The sequence below is a fragment of the Monopterus albus genome, unplaced genomic scaffold, assembly GCF_001952655.1.
Source record: "Monopterus albus unplaced genomic scaffold, M_albus_1.0 scaffold383.1, whole genome shotgun sequence".
Lineage (NCBI taxonomy): Eukaryota > Metazoa > Chordata > Actinopteri > Synbranchiformes > Synbranchidae > Monopterus > Monopterus albus.
Genome location: NW_018128263.1, coordinates 195,039 through 200,677, shown reverse-complemented (window position 1 = coordinate 200,677; position 5,639 = coordinate 195,039). Strand labels below are relative to the sequence as shown.

Genomic DNA, 5,639 nt, shown 5'->3' with positions numbered 1-5,639 from the left:
GATGGAAGTTAACCTGCTCCTCCCCAACCAGTCGAGGCAGAAGGCTGCCCACCAAGAGTTGGGGTCTGTTGGAGGTTTCTTCCTGTTAAAGGGAGATTTTCCTCCCCACTTGCTCAAGGGGGATTTGTTGGGTTTTCCTCTATAATAATAGTAAGGTCTAGACTTTACTTTGTAAAGTGTCCTGACTTTTGTTGTGATTTGGCGCTATACAAATAAAATTTGAATTTGAAAGTAATGCTTAGTGATTGTGTACTAGGGTAAAGCTGGAGCGGGTGAGACAAAGTGGAACGGAGAAAAGAGCCAAAAATAAAGGCACGAGAACAGCAAAACGCAAGCAACCATAATATGTCACATACTGTATATAGATGGAGTAATCCTAAACTAATGTTAAGCAAAATTAGCACCACTCTGATCCACACTTTTATCGTACTGCATAGACATCCTCCTCACTATTCATTAAACTGCATGTGTTTTCCTTGTTTTTGGCCCTAGATAAAAAAAAAATTACAGGTTTGTTTATCAACATTATCAAGGAGATTTTATAATAATACTTACTGTTATCATTTTATTCACCCAGCCATAGTGAATATGGCAATAGTGACTGCCTTTGACAGTCTGTTGATCCCATGCTTGTAGGATGATATATGACCACACGACTGATAAATTCAGAGGTCTGCAATTGCTCCAAAACTGCAGCAGGCAATTTTAAAAGATTATTTCTGCCAATGCTTGAAAAATAGGTCCAGGGTGGTGATTTAAATTTCATGTCTTTTGGAATGAGACATTTAACTGAGTCACATCTGATAATATCAGCAATGCTAACATCACAGTGTGTGATTGAGCTTCGCATTTGCTGCCAGCTGCCTCAGAAAAGCAAACTACTGTGCATACTTCAAATTAGACAGACAGATGGATAGATAGCGTTTTAGGTCGTGCCAGACTCCTCAGCCTTCACTTTCTTTTCCACTCTCTACTCTGTAAAAGCCTCCAGGCACCCCTGACCACACTGTGTCCCTTGTTAAGAGTGTATTGGTTGTGTGCAAGTTTATGTGTTGTGTGCTGCTTTAGCTGCCTGCCCGAGGCAAACATGGACTCATATTACCCTCGACAAGTGGATAGCAGTTTAGGTTTTACCTTTTAATGGACAGGTGGGGCATGAGGTGCTGACTTCTCTGACTCCCTGCCTTTTTTCTCTTTTTGACTTATTTCCTCACCTGAGACCTATTTGGTAGCCCAAAATATCAACACATGGCAGCTGGGAGAAAATGCATTCACATGCAGACTCGTGGATTCTTTGTTGTACTGACATACACCCACACACACTTTCTCATTAAATAAAACATGAAAGTAGATCCACAGGGAACATCAGTCCCAGTTCTAGGTGAGTCAGGCTGCTTGTAGGGTACATGGTGTGTGCTATGTTGGGATGGTTGGGTATCTCTTGCACTGCTACACATCTATGTCAATATTACCACACTTTGTTGACATGTGTTCACCCAGCAGTACTAGATTTGTTTTATTTGTAGTCAGAATTACTGTGTTTGCGTTGTATAGAGATGATATTTTTTTCAGTGCTATTTAGAGCATCTGTTATGTATGGAAGGTAAAAAGTAATATTTATTTCTTAGAAAAACACTTAGTTCATGCATAGTGTTAGGTATTTTTGATACTTTTTGTATTAGAAATGTTTAGTGGAGATAGGATGTCTAGTTAGACTGTTAAATGCTTAGTCATGCTTATGAGTTTCTACAGGGTACATCTGGTCAAGGATAACTAGAGAGAAGAGTTGATGACTGTCAGCAGACAGGGTGTTTAATATTATTATTATGACGTGTATAACTGTAGCCTTAGCCATAATATGTTCTCATGTTTAAGTCACGACATGTACTAGAGGTCGTGAGAATGTTTTTAGCTACACACCACTTAATCAACAGACACACACACATGCACATTGATTTGCTTCATGTTTTGACCACTGCTAGGGCCAGCTGCAAAGCTGGCAACAGAGACGTCTCGGTTGACGTTTCTGTGTAGTATGGGGCTAGCCCAACCGAGGGGATATAATGTATAGGCCTGGTGGGTTCAGGGTCCTTTATCTTACATCTGCCTGCAAGCAGGATGGAGGTGCAAGATACCTGAGCGTGTAATGTTAATTTTACCTGTGATCCTTTGAATAAATCAGCACTGTTTTGAAGTTACTTGGACTGCCTCATCTCTCAGAGTTAGCAATGGTAAGAAGAACCATAGTCCTGCAATAGGCTTGCATGCTTACCAGCTTCCTGTTTTTTTTATACGTAGCTCTGATGGTGTGGGCTGAAAAAAATCTAATTCTGCAACAGTAACTTATTTTGAGAAATGTTTCCCCAAAACTATACAGCGAGAATAATAATGTGAAGGCACTGAGGTATGACAGTAAAATAATACATTCTAAAGGGCTATTTTTTCTTTTTGCTTTTATTAAGTGGCTCATATCATTACAATACCTACATATGTATCAGATCTAGTCTATCTACACTATGTTGTCATTTTTTCCTAAACCTAACCAAACTGTGACGTTCCAAAATCACAACTGTGTACTTATGATTGTTTCCATGATGATCAATGTAATGTCTGTGTATGCCTCCGACAGACATAAAAGAATTAGTTCCACTCCAACGTGAATTCTCAGTGTTCGGACTCTTTATCCACCCCCCTCCACCATACATAACAACTGTGTAACTCTCTCTCTTTCGTGTACTACCCTAATACCGTATCACATTATGTGTCTCCCCACAGTGACACCCCAAGGTCACCACCTGTCATTACAATGAAGGTCCAGTATTCTTGTTGCTGGAACAGGAATATAGAACATCTGATTATTACATTGACAACAAAGTTCTGGTAAGTGCCCTGAAGGAAGGATGCTGTGGGCTGTATTCTAAGATAAGGACAAACAAACTATATGGTTGGAGGACTTGTTTTGCCATTGTGTACCACTTCTTTTTAAACAAGAAGCTGTTACAAATCAGAAGAAAACCCATTTGTTTAGACATACTCTAGGTCTAACAAAATAAACTTGAATTCATAATGATTAATAAATGTCCATGCAGATTCTCAGTATGAAAGGATTTGACAAATACAGTTGACTATAGACAACCTGATGGACCAAACAGAACTAAGAAAGAGACTCTCCACAAAGGTTACCAGAGCAATCTTTCAGGAGATCTCAAGATTCTTGGAAAAGGTGCAACTTACCCAACACAACTGGGCAAGGCACGCCAAATGGTTAAATTCCAGAGACTACAGAATGGACAGCCAGCCTCAGATGTCCTCGGTTGGAGGAGAAAACAGGAGCACAACCCACGAATGGTTCAAAAGTCTCTCGGACACAGAACTCACAGACGCAGAAAAAGAGGTATTAACCAAGGGACTGAACTTTGCGGTCACACCCAAACAAATCCCTGTGGTAGACTTCATCACAGTCACAGAGTCGGCCATTAGGAACAACAAACTGGCTGAAATGGAGGCAGAAGAACTGCAGATGAAGGTCACAGCCACTTTGGCCGGTGCCAAACTCCCACCCTCGAACCTTACCCCTGAGGAAAGGAAGGCTTTAGCTGCACTAGAGAAGCATGAAACCACCACAATCCTTCCAGCAGACAAAGGCAGATGTATGATAGTCCTAAACCCAGCTGACTATCAGACCAGAGTTTCCGACCTCCTCTGTGACACCACCAGCTATGAAGCACTGAAGAGGGAGCCCACCAGTGGCTACAAAAAAGAAAGTTATAGACTGTTTACAGAAGCTGGAAAAGGAGGGAGTTATTGACCAGCAACTATACTACAAACTACTGTATATCCCAGGGAGGCTACCCCTTGCCTTTATGGCCTACCCAAAATACACAAGGAAGGAGCCCCACTCAGACCCATTGTCAGCAGCATCAACTCTGTGACTTACAACATAGCCAAGCACGTGGCCACCGTTCTGGCTCCTTTGGTGGGAAACACAGGAAACCACATAATTAACTCCCAGGACTTCACAAGGAAACTCAAACAACTGCAGCTGGATCAGGACGAGACCAAAGACGTCTTTCCCCCAATCAACACATCCATAGTAGATCTGATTAACCTCTCTCTATTAACAGGTTATGTTCCACAGGCTTTTAAACTTGCAGTAATTAAACCTCTACTCAAAAAGCCTACTCTTGACCCAGGTGTCCTAGCTAATTATAGACCAATATCCAATCTCCCATTTATTTCCAAAATCCTTGAAAAAGCTGTAGCAAAGCAGTTATGTGACCACTTGCACAAGAATGATTTGTTTGAGGATTTTCAGCCAGGATTTAGAGTCCATCATAGTACAGAAACCGCACTGGTGAAAGTCACCAATGACCTTCTCCTAGCCTCAGACAAAGGACTTGTCTCCATACTTGTCCTCTTAGATCTCAGTGCTGCTTTTGACACCATTGATCACAGCATCTTACTGCAGAGACTTGAACATGTTATTGGGATTAAAGGAACTGCGCTAAGTTGGTTCAAATCTTATTTATCAGAAAGATTTCAATTTGTTCATGTTAATGACGAATGTTCCACACAAACTGAAGTTAGTCACGGCGTTCCACAGGGCTCTGTGTTAGGTCCAATTCTCTTCACTTTATACATGCTCCCTTTAGGCAATATTATCAGGAAGCACAACATAAATTGCCATTGCTATGCAGATGATACTCAGCTATATTTATCTATGAAGCCAAATGAATCAGATCAGCTGGTCAAACTTCAAGCATGTCTTAAAGACATAAAGGCCTGGATGACCTGCAACTTCTTACTTCTAAACTCTGACAAAACTGAAGTTATTGTGCTTGGGCCTGAAAACCTTAGAAATCTGCTGTCTAATCATATAGTTACTTTAGATGACATAGCTCTTGCCTCCAGTACTACTGTGAGGAACCTTGGAGTCATCTTTGATCAGAATATGTCCTTTAAATCACACATAAACCAAGTCTCTAGATCTGCCTTCTTTCACCTGCGCAATATTGCAAAAATCAGGAGCATCCTGTCTCAAAGTGATGCTGAAAAACTGGTCCATGCATTTGTTACTTCCAGGCTGGACTACTGTAACTCTTTACTATCAGGATGTCCCAATAATTCCCTAAAAAGCCTCCAGTTAATCCAAAATGCTGCAGCCAGAGTACTGACAGGAACTAGCAAGAGAGATCATATCTCTCCCATATTAGCTTCTCTCCACTGGCTCCCTGTAAAATTCAGAATAGAATTTAAAATCCTTCTCCTAACATACAAAGCCCTTAATGACAAGGCTCCATCGTATCTTAAAGACCTCGTAGAGCCTTATCATCCTAACAGAGCACTTCGCTCTCAGAGTGCAGGTTTACTTGTGGTTCCTAGAGTCCACAGAAGCAGAATGGGAGGCAGAGCCTTTAGCTATCAAGCTCCTCTCCTATGGAACCAACTCCCAGTCTCAGTTCGGGAGGCGGACACCCTCTCTACCTTTAAGATTAGACTTAAGACGTTCCTTTTTGATAAAGCTTATAGTTAGGGCTGGATCAGGTGACCCTGAGCCCTCCCTTAGTTATGCTGCTATAGGCCTAGGCTGCTGGGGGCCCCATGATGCTCTGAGTTTCTTTCCCCTCCCCTCCTACTCT

At 41.6% G+C, this 5,639-nt stretch overlaps 1 pseudogene; it reads left to right on the top strand.

Annotated features, from left to right (window-relative positions):
* Positions 1 to 3,286: 3,286 nt before the first annotated feature.
* The window catches only part of LOC109951384 (uncharacterized), a 12,094-nt pseudogene continuing 9,741 nt past the window's right edge, over positions 3,287 to 5,639 (top strand).